Below are 12684 nucleotides of genomic sequence, written 5' to 3'. Positions count from 1 at the left end.
GAATTGCGAATTGGAATAAACGTAGAGAAAGAGAGACATGCGGAATTTAGTGAACTTTCTAAATTGGGAAGCTTCCCGATTTAGCAAGTCCACTGAAGTGGAAGTTTCCAATTTTGGAAATTGGAAATTTCGAAGAGGCACTCGTATCGACGAGGACTTTGAGCTCATCACAAATATAATTTTGTTATAATTTTGTGGACGATCGTTTGTTAGAAACGAGGCCGACAAGGGGATGGGCTTAATGCATCAGTGGGTCAAGCCCAATGACTTAAGCCCGCTAGGGTTGAAAACCCTAGGTATAAATAGACCTCAAAAGGAGTTTTGAGATCAGATTTTTCAGCACAAAAACCCTAGCCGCTCAACACCTCTCGGCCGTTGCATCTCCGCCGCGCCACCGCCGACCACCGCCGGAAACACCGCCGGTTTTCTCCTCTTTCTCCTTCATTTTATTCGTGTTGTTATCTAACTCGTTTATATCTAGTGCTATAGTTCGAGTGGGTCGAAAATACGAGGTGAAACCTAATTGGAGAGGAGCTGCTGCCCCGACGAATCCGTGCACCACCGCACGCGCCGCACCGCCGCTCACGCGCCGCCGCTGCCGCTGCCACGCGCCGCCGCTGCTGCTGCCGTTCGTCGCCGCTCGTTGCTTGCTGGATCAGCTCGGTCCAGCCGTGAGGTGCAGCCCCGTGGATTGGTAATTAGCAGCTTGTACGTGACTCGTTCTAGGATTTCGATTCGTCGAAATCTCACGCTACAAGAGGTAATCAAATCGGAACTTTCGTAATTCGATTCGAACATGTTTGTATGATTATTAATTTGCAAGCATGAGTAATACGTGATTACATGTTTCGATCTTATTGAATGATGAATAAGCATGTTTCGTGATTTTTCGGTTTTATGTATTTTTCAATTAAATCGAAAATTACCATATGTATGGCGGAAGCGTTAAGGTACGTTGACTATGTGATTAGTATTGCATGTAATCGAAACTAGTTCGATATAAAATTTTTAAATTCCGCTGCGTATACATGCACGATCCCCAACAGTGGTATCAGAGCCACGGGTTAATCGTTTATTTGTCAACGTGTTTATCGTTTTCGAAAGCATGCTTCGATTTGTTGAATTGTTGAATTTTTGGTGTTATCAAATTGGGTGGTTTAATATTAATTAATATTTTGAATATTTCAGAAAATATAAAATTTTTAAAATTCGTTTTTCTGCTGTTTTTCCAGCTGACCGAACCGGTCCGGTCGGACCGGTCCGACCGGTCCGGTCAGCGCAAACAAAAAAAAAAAAAAAAAAAAAAAAAATTTATTTGATTTTCTGAGAATTAATATTAAAATTAATTGATTTTTAATTTTTGAAATTATTTATCAATTAAACCCAATCAGATAATTGATCCATTAATTTAATTTGAATTCAAAGGATAGTGTTGGATTAATTATTTAATTTAATCGTTAAATTAGTTTAATTAATGGAACACAAATTAGATGGCAAATAATTAATGGACTTCATTCTTATTTGAATGATTTATGAATGAAAGAAGCCCGTTAATTATATTTGCAATTAATCGTATTTATTAATTAATTCATGAGATGAATAATTGTGATTAAGTACGATGATGATCGTATGTCTCTCTTAGGATCAATATGCGTTTCCACATACCTAGAGAACATAGTTGTAGGAATCACAAACGATCATAACCTAAAACTTCCGATGAGCTAATAAGATTTAAAAATAAAATCCCTCATTCTTAATCAAGAATAATTATCAAGCTATAAAGGAAAACCAAATTGTTGAATTTTTCTTTCCTTCTACCAACAATTAAATTATGTGTAGCCTCTCATAATAGTGCAGTAAGCCGTGTTAGCGGGGAGTGCTATTGTGGGATAAGCTGTAATTTAATTGACATTAGATGGAGATACGGTCATAGATAAAATTATGTTGGATTAATGTGGTCGGCTAGATTAACTAGGGATTGCATTAGTTTGATATAGTTGGATCTATGACATCTCATATTGGTAGGCTAGACTTGACACACGAAGATTTTGATATTCGCTAGATTAACTTAGGTCATTATCAAGTGTGAGGTAAATCGATCTTTAGGGTCACATAGTGATGTGATTGATAGTACTCTACCTTTAGGCTTATGTAATCGGGATAGATTAACTACGGGTTACATTAGCGCTATTGGACCTAAAGCCCATTAAAGAAAAACAAGTTTTCTCGATTGTCTGCTAGAGGGTGGTGGAATTCGATAAAATTAGTGGGAGAACAATTAAAACATACAAGTCCAAAATTTTAATTGTAACGATTATTACGAACTAAACTCTAATTATTGTCTTCTTAAAATTTTCTCAGCAACAATGTCCAAACATCCCCTTTCCTCAATCCTCGACCAAAACAAACTCACCGGTCCAAACTATTTGGATTGGCTTCGCAATCTGAAACTTGTGCTCCAAGTCGAGGAGCGTCTCTATGTGCTCAATGAACGTCCCCCCGCTGCTCTTCCTGCGACTGCTACTGCTGACGAGACTGCCACTTTCGAGGCATGGAAGAAGGACGACCTCCATGCGAGGTGCTACATGCTAGCATCCATGGTGCCAGAGCTCGCGAGGAAGTATGAGTCTCACGTGCATGCTTATGATATCAAGCATCATCTTGAAAGCATGTACAGTGAGAATACTAGGGCATCGAGGTACTCAGCTACCAAGGAGTTGATCACCATGAGGCTGCGTGAAGGGGCTTCGGTCCACGAGCACGGTCTCAAGATGATCACTCTCCTTGAGAAGCTGGTGAGCCTTGATGTCACCCTCCCGGCCGAGCTCTCGGTGGATTTGATCCTACTGTCCCTTCCTAGTTCTTATGAATCGTTCATAGTGAACTTCAACATGAACAAGCTCGATCCACCATTGGATGAGTTGTTGAACATGTTGGTCAGCTATGAGTCCACAATCAAGAAGGAGAAATCTGTTCTCCTAGTTGCTCCTTCTGTGAAGAAAGGTTCTTTGCAGAAGAAAAGGAAAGAAAGAAGTTTCGGCCCGAGCAAGAAATTTGAGAAGGGCGAGTCGAGCGGAGTGAAGAATGACAAGGTCACCAAGCAAGTTGATGACGCTTGCCATCATTGTGGAAAGAAGGGCCATTGGCGACGCAACTGCAAGGCTTACCTCGATCAGAAACGTTCTGAAAAGGGTACGTATTTAGTTGAAGTTAACTTGTCCGTTAAATCTTCTGCTTGGGTATTGGATACTGGTTGTGGCTCACATCTTTGTAATGATTTGCAGCTCATGACAAGAAGTAGGAAGCTTAATGTGGGTGAGACCTACCTAAGAATGGGCAACGGAGCAAGGGTTGCTGCTGAAGCCATTGGGACAATTTATCTTTCTGTTTTGGATTCTAGTTTTTCCATTGTTTTGAACAATTGTTTATTTGTTCCGTCACTTATTCGAAACCTTATTTCAATTCCTGTTTTGGATAATGAAGGTTTTACTTTTGTTTTTGGAAATTCGATTTGCATTATACAAAAGGAACAAAATATGATTTGTAAGGGACAACTTATAAACAACTTATATGAACTGAATCCAAGTGAAATACCTATTAACATTATATCAGCAAAACGAAAAGATATAAGTCTTAACCCCGCACAACTTTGGCACGCTCGACTTGGTCACATTTCCTTGAGAAGGATGAACAAGTTTGTTAGTGAAGGAATGTTCTCCTTGGAGGACGTTAAATCACTTCAAACTTGTGAATCCTGCCTTAAAGGAAAGATGACCAAGACTCCCTTCAAAGGGAAGATGGAACGGGCCGAGGGTCTTTTGGATTTGATCCATTCAGACGTGTGTGGTCCACTAAGCGTTAGTGCTAGGGGTGGTTTTAACTACTTCGTTACCTTTACCGATGATTATTCTAGGTATGGTTTCGTGTACTTAATGAAGTATAAGTCTGAAACTTTTGAAAAGTTCAAAGATTTTAGACACCAAGTAGAAAACCAACTCGGTAGACGTATTAAGAAACTGCGATCCGATCGTGGTGGCGAATACTTAAGTACTGAGTTTATAGACTATCTTAAAGAGAATGGGATTCTGTCTCAATGGACTCCTCCTGGAACTCCTCAACTTAATGGAGTTTCCGAACGTCGGAATCGAACACTGTTAGACATGGTTCGATCTATGATGGGGTTCACCGAGCTACCGGCATACCTGTGGGGTCATGCACTCCTAACTGCCGTGTATTTGCTGAATAGGGTTAATACCAAAGCAGTTAACTCCACACCTTATGAACTTTGGCACTCCAAGAAACCCACGTTTAAACATATTAGGATATGGGGTTGTCCCGCTTACGTGAAGCGGCTAGTGGGAGATAAGTTGGATGGAAAATCCGACCTATGCTATTTTGTGGGGTATCCCGAGGATTCCATGGGGTACGAATTCTACTATGTTTCCGAGGCAAAGGTGTTCGTCTCGAGAAATGCCGTGTTCCTTGAGAAGGAATTTCTATCGGATAGAAAGGGCAGTGTAGTTGATCTCGAAGAAGTTCGAGAACCACAATCTGAAGTTCAAGCACAACAATCAGATAATGAACCAATTCAACAAACCACTAACATACCTCCTGAACCGTCGCTGCGTAGATCCGAAAGAGTTCGGAGAGCGCCCGATAGGTTATTCCTCGTTGATGAAGTTGACCAAGGATGTGATCCTAGAACTTTCAACGAAGCTGTATCGGATACAGACAAGGGACATTGGCTTAATGCCATGAAATCCGAAATGGACTCTATGTACTCCAACAAGGTATGGACCTTGGTAGATCCACCCGAGGGAATTGTTCCCATAGGCTGCAAGTGGATCTATAAGAAGAAAATTGGAGTAGATGGAAAGGTATCGACCTACAAGGCTAGATTGGTAGCGAAGGGTTATACTCAAAAGCAAGGAGTTGACTATGAGGAAACCTTCTCTCCAGTTGCTATGCTTAAGTCCATTAGGATTTTGCTGGCCATCTCTGCGTGGTATGACTACGAGATATGGCAAATGGATGTGAAGACCGCTTTCCTTAATGGGGACATTGAGGAAGAAATTTACATGGCGCAGCCGGAAGGCTTCATATCTTCTGGAGATGAGCAAAAGGTTTGCAAACTCCAGCGATCCATTTATGGATTGAAACAAGCATCCCGTAGTTGGAACAAAAGGTTCGACACAACTATCAAAGAGTTTGAATTTGTGAAAAACCCGGAGGAACCTTGTGTCTACAAGAAGGTTAGTGGGAGTGCAGTGACTTTTCTTGTACTTTATGTTGATGACATACTACTCATTGGGAATGATGTAGGGATGTTGCAGTCGACTAAAGTATGGTTATCCACACGTTTCTCGATGAAGGATTTGGGAGAAGCATCCTACGTATTGGGAATACGGATCTATAGAGATAGATCGAGGAGATTGCTTGGCTTGTCCCAATCCATGTACATAGACACCGTTCTCAAACGGTTTAGCATGGAAGAATCCAAGAAGGGATTCTTGCCAATGTCCCATGGGGTTCGTCTCTCGAAATCCATGCGTCCTCAAACGCAAATGGAAATCGAGGAGATGAAAAGGACACCTTATGCATCCGCTATAGGAAGCATAATGTATGGCATGCTATGTACACGACCTGATATTGCGTATGCTGTGAGCGTCACAAGCAGATATCAGTCCGACCCCGGCCCAGCCCATTGGAAGGCTGTGAAGGACATTCTCAAGTACTTGCGAAGAACTCGAGATTTGTTTTTGGTCTATGGGGATACCGAGTTGAAATTAGAAGGCTTCACGGATTCTAGTTTTCAATCGGACGTGGATGACTCAAAGTCAAACTCGGGGTATATATTCAAAGTCAACGGAGGTGCCGTGTGTTGGAAGAGTTCCAAACAAGGCACGACGGCTGATTCCACCACCGAGGCTGAATATATTGCAGCATCAGATGCTTCAAAGGAAGGGTCATGGATTAGGAAATTCATCCAAGAGTTGGGTGTATTTCCGAACGCTAGCGATCCAGTACGGCTGTACTGCGATAACAACGGAGCCGTAGCGCAAGCTAAGGAACCAAGAGCTCATCAGAAGTCGAAGCACGTGTTGAGAAAATACCATGTGATCCGAGAGATCATAGAGAGAGGTGAAGTCAAGCTAGACAGAGTCACCTCGGAGGACAATATTGCAGATCCCTTCACCAAGCCATTGTCAGGATCAGTCCACGAGAAACATCGAGAGTCGATGGGACTTAGATTTATGAGTAGTTGGCTTTAGGTCAAGTGGGAGATTGTTAGAGTAGGTGACCGGCAAGCCAACTTGTGGCTGTGGTCTTTCTCTTTTCTTTGTAATAAAACAATCGTTTTTCGTTCGTAATAATAAAATATCTTATTTGGCATTCTATATCTGTTATCCCATGCAAGCAGCATAGATATAGTCCTAACGAGTTACTCTATTACTGTGAGTTGATCTAGTAGAATCGTGAGATAACTCAGCAATGTAATGTAACTGTTAAACCTTGTTCCTAGTCGATGGGTTACGCCAATAATGAGGATACCGGCCTTTCCCTTTTGAGACTAGCACTTAGTGTATGTGTACTGCGTCTCATCAGTCATCGGTGTTGTGACATCGGCATACTTGAGTGGGTGCTCATATTAGATGAGTTCACTGAACTCCCTCGCCCTAGAAATCTATAAGTGGTTCTCATTCATCGAGTAATAGGTTTCTAAGATATAGTTGTACACCATTAGTCCTTAAGACCCAGACATCACCGTGACTTCACTAGAGGACCGATTGTATCGTGACCTGTCCCTGAGTCCCACCGCGGACCGCTCCAAGGGCCAACGTTCGTGCAATCCGAAATCTAGTGTGAAGTCTGTGCATTGTAGTAGGGGATTCGAGCGCTTGAGTAGTCATGGATGTCCTGTGTGTTCTGACGGTTTATAATCCATGGAATCTCTGGCCAGAGTTGATAGTGGGGTGATTAGGGAAATGTGTTTCCCTAAGTCGCACACGAACGGATTTATAATACCTAGAACGTGCGCACGGTTATTGAACTTTATAAGAGGTCTCGGTGAACCAATGCCTCTAGTTCAATCGGGACATGTGCTACGAAGGGATCGTACTGTACGCTAACTATATCATAAGGTTCTTGCAGGCACTTCATTTGTATCTAGGGAATCATGATGCGTAGTTGCTAGACGCCAATCTTGATTCGTTGGGCACCGATTTGATCGGGATTAGGTAAAATGAGTTTTACTCTAATCGGGACTCTTGGGAGGAGTTCGTATAAGAACAATGTGTTGTTCGAATCACAAAGAGTTGTGAGCCCACGGCTAGCATACACCTGAACCATTGAGGGTCACACTTCTCGTGTAATATAGATCCTTGATAACAACAAGCATAGATTAATGTGTTAATCTTTGAACGATTGGATGTCGATATGATTGAATCCAAGATTCGCAATTGTGAATTGCGAATTGGAATAAACGTAGAGAAAGAGAGACATGCGGAATTTAGTGAACTTTCTAAATTGGGAAGCTTCCCGATTTAGCAAGTCCACTGAAGTGGAAGTTTCCAATTTTGGAAATTGGAAATTTCGAAGAGGCACTCGTATCGACGAGGACTTTGAGCTCGTCACAAATATAATTTTGTTATAATTTTGTGGACGATCGTTTGTTAGAAACGAGGCCGACAAGGGGATGGGCTTAATGCATCAGTGGGTCAAGCCCAATGACTTAAGCCCGCTAGGGTTGAAAACCCTAGGTATAAATAGACCTCAAAAGGAGTTTTGAGATCAGATTTTTCAGCACAAAAACCCTAGCCGCTCAACACCTCTCGGCCGTTGCATCTCCGCCGCGCCACCGCCGACCACCGCCGGAAACACCGCCGGTTTTCTCCTCTTTCTCCTTCATTTTATTCGTGTTGTTATCTAACTCGTTTATATCTAGTGCTATAGTTCGAGTGGGTCGAAAATACGAGGTGAAACCTAATTGGAGAGGAGCTGCTGCCCCGACGAATCCGTGCACCACCGCACGCGCCGCACCGCCGCTCACGCGCCGCCGCTGCCGCTGCCACGCGCCGCCGCTGCTGCTGCCGTTCGTCGCCGCTCGTTGCTTGCTGGATCAGCTCGGTCCAGCCGTGAGGTGCAGCCCCGTGGATTGGTAATTAGCAGCTTGTACGTGACTCGTTCTAGGATTTCGATTCGTCGAAATCTCACGCTACAAGAGGTAATCAAATCGGAACTTTCGTAATTCGATTCGAACATGTTTGTATGATTATTAATTTGCAAGCATGAGTAATACGTGATTACATGTTTCGATCTTATTGAATGATGAATAAGCATGTTTCGTGATTTTTCGGTTTTATGTATTTTTCAATTAAATCGAAAATTACCATATGTATGGCGGAAGCGTTAAGGTACGTTGACTATGTGATTAGTATTGCATGTAATCGAAACTAGTTCGATATAAAATTTTTAAATTCCGCTGCGTATACATGCACGATCCCCAACAGTGGTATCAGAGCCACGGGTTAATCGTTTATTTGTCAACGTGTTTATCGTTTTCGAAAGCATGCTTCGATTTGTTGAATTGTTGAATTTTTGGTGTTATCAAATTGGGTGGTTTAATATTAATTAATATTTTGAATATTTCAGAAAATATAAAATTTTTAAAATTCGTTTTTCTGCTGTTTTTCCAGCTGACCGAACCGGTCCGGTCGGACCGGTCCGACCGGTCCGGTCAGCTCAAACAAAAAAAAAAAAAAAAAAAAAAATTATTTGATTTTCTGAGAATTAATATTAAAATTAATTGATTTTTAATTTTTGAAATTATTTATCAATTAAACCCAATCAGATAATTGATCCATTAATTTAATTTGAATTCAAAGGATAGTGTTGGATTAATTATTTAATTTAATTGTTAAATTAGTTTAATTAATGGAACACAAATTAGATGGCAAATAATTAATGGACTTCATTCTTATTTGAATGATTTATGAATGAAAGAAGCCCGTTAATTATATTTGCAATTAATCGTATTTATTAATTAATTCATGAGATGAATAATTGTGATTAAGTACGATGATGATCGTATGTCTCTCTTAGGATCAATATGCGTTTCCACATACCTAGAGAACATAGTTGTAGGAATCACAAACGATCATAACCTAAAACTTCCGATGAGCTAATAAGATTTAAAAATAAAATCCCTCATTCTTAATCAAGAATAATTATCAAGCTATAAAGGAAAACCAAATTGTTGAATTTTTCTTTCCTTCTACCAACAATTAAATTATGTGTAGCCTCTCATAATAGTGCAGTAAGCCGTGTTAGCGGGGAGTGCTATTGTGGGATAAGCTGTAATTTAATTGACATTAGATGGAGATACGGTCATAGATAAAATTATGTTGGATTAATGTGGTCGGCTAGATTAACTAGGGATTGCATTAGTTTGATATAGTTGGATCTATGACATCTCATATTGGTAGGCTAGACTTGACACACGAAGATTTTGATATTCGCTAGATTAACTTAGGTCATTATCAAGTGTGAGGTAAATCGATCTTTAGGGTCACATAGTGATGTGATTGATAGTACTCTACCTTTAGGCTTATGTAATCGGGATAGATTAACTACGGGTTACATTAGCGCTATTGGACCTAAAGCCCATTAAAGAAAAACAAGTTTTCTCGATTGTCTGCTAGAGGGTGGTGGAATTCGATAAAATTAGTGGGAGAACAATTAAAACATACAAGTCCAAAATTTTAATTGTAACGATTATTACGAACTAAACTCTAATTATTGTCTTCTTAAAATTTTCTCAGCAACAATGTCCAAACATCCCCTTTCCTCAATCCTCGACCAAAACAAACTCACCGGTCCAAACTATTTGGATTGGCTTCGCAATCTGAAACTTGTGCTCCAAGTCGAGGAGCGTCTCTATGTGCTCAATGAACGTCCCCCCGCTGCTCTTCCTGCGACTGCTACTGCTGACGAGACTGCCACTTTCGAGGCATGGAAGAAGGACGACCTCCATGCGAGGTGCTACATGCTAGCATCCATGGTGCCAGAGCTCGCGAGGAAGTATGAGTCTCACGTGCATGCTTATGATATCAAGCATCATCTTGAAAGCATGTACAGTGAGAATACTAGGGCATCGAGGTACTCAGCTACCAAGGAGTTGATCACCATGAGGCTGCGTGAAGGGGCTTCGGTCCACGAGCACGGTCTCAAGATGATCACTCTCCTTGAGAAGCTGGTGAGCCTTGATGTCACCCTCCCGGCCGAGCTCTCGGTGGATTTGATCCTACTGTCCCTTCCTAGTTCTTATGAATCGTTCATAGTGAACTTCAACATGAACAAGCTCGATCCACCATTGGATGAGTTGTTGAACATGTTGGTCAGCTATGAGTCCACAATCAAGAAGGAGAAATCTGTTCTCCTAGTTGCTCCTTCTGTGAAGAAAGGTTCTTTGCAGAAGAAAAGGAAAGAAAGAAGTTTCGGCCCGAGCAAGAAATTTGAGAAGGGCGAGTCGAGCGGAGTGAAGAATGACAAGGTCACCAAGCAAGTTGATGACGCTTGCCATCATTGTGGAAAGAAGGGCCATTGGCGACGCAACTGCAAGGCTTACCTCGATCAGAAACGTTCTGAAAAGGGTACGTATTTAGTTGAAGTTAACTTGTCCGTTAAATCTTCTGCTTGGGTATTGGATACTGGTTGTGGCTCACATCTTTGTAATGATTTGCAGCTCATGACAAGAAGTAGGAAGCTTAATGTGGGTGAGACCTACCTAAGAATGGGCAACGGAGCAAGGGTTGCTGCTGAAGCCATTGGGACAATTTATCTTTCTGTTTTGGATTCTAGTTTTTCCATTGTTTTGAACAATTGTTTATTTGTTCCGTCACTTATTCGAAACCTTATTTCAATTCCTGTTTTGGATAATGAAGGTTTTACTTTTGTTTTTGGAAATTCGATTTGCATTATACAAAAGGAACAAAATATGATTTGTAAGGGACAACTTATAAACAACTTATATGAACTGAATCCAAGTGAAATACCTATTAACATTATATCAGCAAAACGAAAAGATATAAGTCTTAACCCCGCACAACTTTGGCACGCTCGACTTGGTCACATTTCCTTGAGAAGGATGAACAAGTTTGTTAGTGAAGGAATGTTCTCCTTGGAGGACGTTAAATCACTTCAAACTTGTGAATCCTGCCTTAAAGGAAAGATGACCAAGACTCCCTTCAAAGGGAAGATGGAACGGGCCGAGGGTCTTTTGGATTTGATCCATTCAGACGTGTGTGGTCCACTAAGCGTTAGTGCTAGGGGTGGTTTTAACTACTTCGTTACCTTTACCGATGATTATTCTAGGTATGGTTTCGTGTACTTAATGAAGTATAAGTCTGAAACTTTTGAAAAGTTCAAAGATTTTAGACACCAAGTAGAAAACCAACTCGGTAGACGTATTAAGAAACTGCGATCCGATCGTGGTGGCGAATACTTAAGTACTGAGTTTATAGACTATCTTAAAGAGAATGGGATTCTGTCTCAATGGACTCCTCCTGGAACTCCTCAACTTAATGGAGTTTCCGAACGTCGGAATCGAACACTGTTAGACATGGTTCGATCTATGATGGGGTTCACCGAGCTACCGGCATACCTGTGGGGTCATGCACTCCTAACTGCCGTGTATTTGCTGAATAGGGTTAATACCAAAGCAGTTAACTCCACACCTTATGAACTTTGGCACTCCAAGAAACCCACGTTTAAACATATTAGGATATGGGGTTGTCCCGCTTACGTGAAGCGGCTAGTGGGAGATAAGTTGGATGGAAAATCCGACCTATGCTATTTTGTGGGGTATCCCGAGGATTCCATGGGGTACGAATTCTACTATGTTTCCGAGGCAAAGGTGTTCGTCTCGAGAAATGCCGTGTTCCTTGAGAAGGAATTTCTATCGGATAGAAAGGGCAGTGTAGTTGATCTCGAAGAAGTTCGAGAACCACAATCTGAAGTTCAAGCACAACAATCAGATAATGAACCAATTCAACAAACCACTAACATACCTCCTGAACCGTCGCTGCGTAGATCCGAAAGAGTTCGGAGAGCGCCCGATAGGTTATTCCTCGTTGATGAAGTTGACCAAGGATGTGATCCTAGAACTTTCAACGAAGCTGTATCGGATACAGACAAGGGACATTGGCTTAATGCCATGAAATCCGAAATGGACTCTATGTACTCCAACAAGGTATGGACCTTGGTAGATCCACCCGAGGGAATTGTTCCCATAGGCTGCAAGTGGATCTATAAGAAGAAAATTGGAGTAGATGGAAAGGTATCGACCTACAAGGCTAGATTGGTAGCGAAGGGTTATACTCAAAAGCAAGGAGTTGACTATGAGGAAACCTTCTCTCCAGTTGCTATGCTTAAGTCCATTAGGATTTTGCTGGCCATCTCTGCGTGGTATGACTACGAGATATGGCAAATGGATGTGAAGACCGCTTTCCTTAATGGGGACATTGAGGAAGAAATTTACATGGCGCAGCCGGAAGGCTTCATATCTTCTGGAGATGAGCAAAAGGTTTGCAAACTCCAGCGATCCATTTATGGATTGAAACAAGCATCCCGTAGTTGGAACAAAAGGTTCGACACAACTATCAAAGAGTTTGAATTTGTGAAAAA

This window comes from Erythranthe guttata, chromosome 9 (genome assembly GCF_056151865.1).
Source record: "Erythranthe guttata isolate IM_541 chromosome 9, IM_541, whole genome shotgun sequence".
NCBI lineage: Eukaryota > Viridiplantae > Streptophyta > Magnoliopsida > Lamiales > Phrymaceae > Erythranthe > Erythranthe guttata.
The sequence above is the reverse complement of the archived record's forward strand: the minus strand, read 5'-3'. Positions refer to the sequence as shown.